Here is a 1,180-nt window from a genome sequence, read left to right on the forward strand (position 1 = left end):
CGGAATCAGGCAAACCAGGTTAAGAGCTTGGCCAGGTGAAACCCTAGATTCCTTCGCTGGTTGCTCTGAACGTCCTGACTTTGCCCCACAAAGTACAGGTAATCCTCGACTTTACAACTGTGATGGCGCCCAAAATTTCTGCTGTTAAACGAGACCTTTGGTTCAAAGGTCCCGTTTTGCAACTTCCCCCCCCCTTTTTTGCAACTTTTTTTCCCCATTTTGCAACTTTCCCCCCTTTTTTTGAGCCAGTTGTAAAGTGAATCACGGCAGGCGTTAAGTTACTGACACGGTTGTTAAGTGAATCGCGCTTCCCCATTTGACTTTGCGGGTCAGGGGGTCGCAAAAGGGGATCCCAGGGACGTGGCAACTGTCGTAACTATGAATCAGGTGCCAAGAATTCTGATCACCTGAACACGGGGATACTGCAAGGGTCGTAAGTGTGAAAAACGGTCGTAGGTCGTAACTCTGAATGGTCGCTAAATGAACTGTGGTAAGTCGAGGACTACCCGGAGAAACAATCCAATCTCAGCGATGGAACTGTCATCTTTAAACAAACTTCCATCTTTCCTTTCTTTCCTTCCTTCTTTTTCTTTCCTTCCTTCTTTCCTCCCTCCCTCCCTCCTCCCTTCCTTCCTCCCTTTCTTCTTTTTCTTTTTTCTTTCTTTTCTTCCTCCTTCTTTCTTTCTTCCTTCTTTCTTCTCTTTCTTTTTTCTTTTTCTCTCTCTCTCCTTCCTTCCTTCCTGCTTTCTTTCCTTCTTTCCTCCCTCCCTCCCTCCTCCCTTCCTTCTTTTTTCTTCTTTTTCTTTTTTTCTTTCTTTTTTTCTTTCTTCTTCCTTCCTCCTTCTTTCTTTCTTCTCTTTCTTTTTTCTTTTTCTCTCTCTTTCCTTCCTTCCTTCCTGCTTTCTTTCCTTTCCTTCCTTCCTTCTTTCCTTTCCTTTCCTTCCTTCCTTCCTTCTTTCCCTTCCTTCTTTCTTTCTTTCCTTTCCTTCCTTCTTTCTTTCCTTTCTCTCTCTTTCTTTCTCCGAATGCGCAAATCATATTTTCATCATTTAGTCATTGGAAACAACCCCGTCCCTCCCTGTCTCCCAGCAAAATCCAGCTCCAGAGATTTTATTTTGAATGGAAAATGTGTCACTCAAGATTCATAAGCCGGTTGGCGAGATTGACAGCCACAGACGTG

This window comes from Natrix helvetica (genome assembly GCF_964273705.1).
Source record: "Natrix helvetica genome assembly, chromosome: 5".
Lineage (NCBI taxonomy): Eukaryota > Metazoa > Chordata > Lepidosauria > Squamata > Natricidae > Natrix > Natrix helvetica.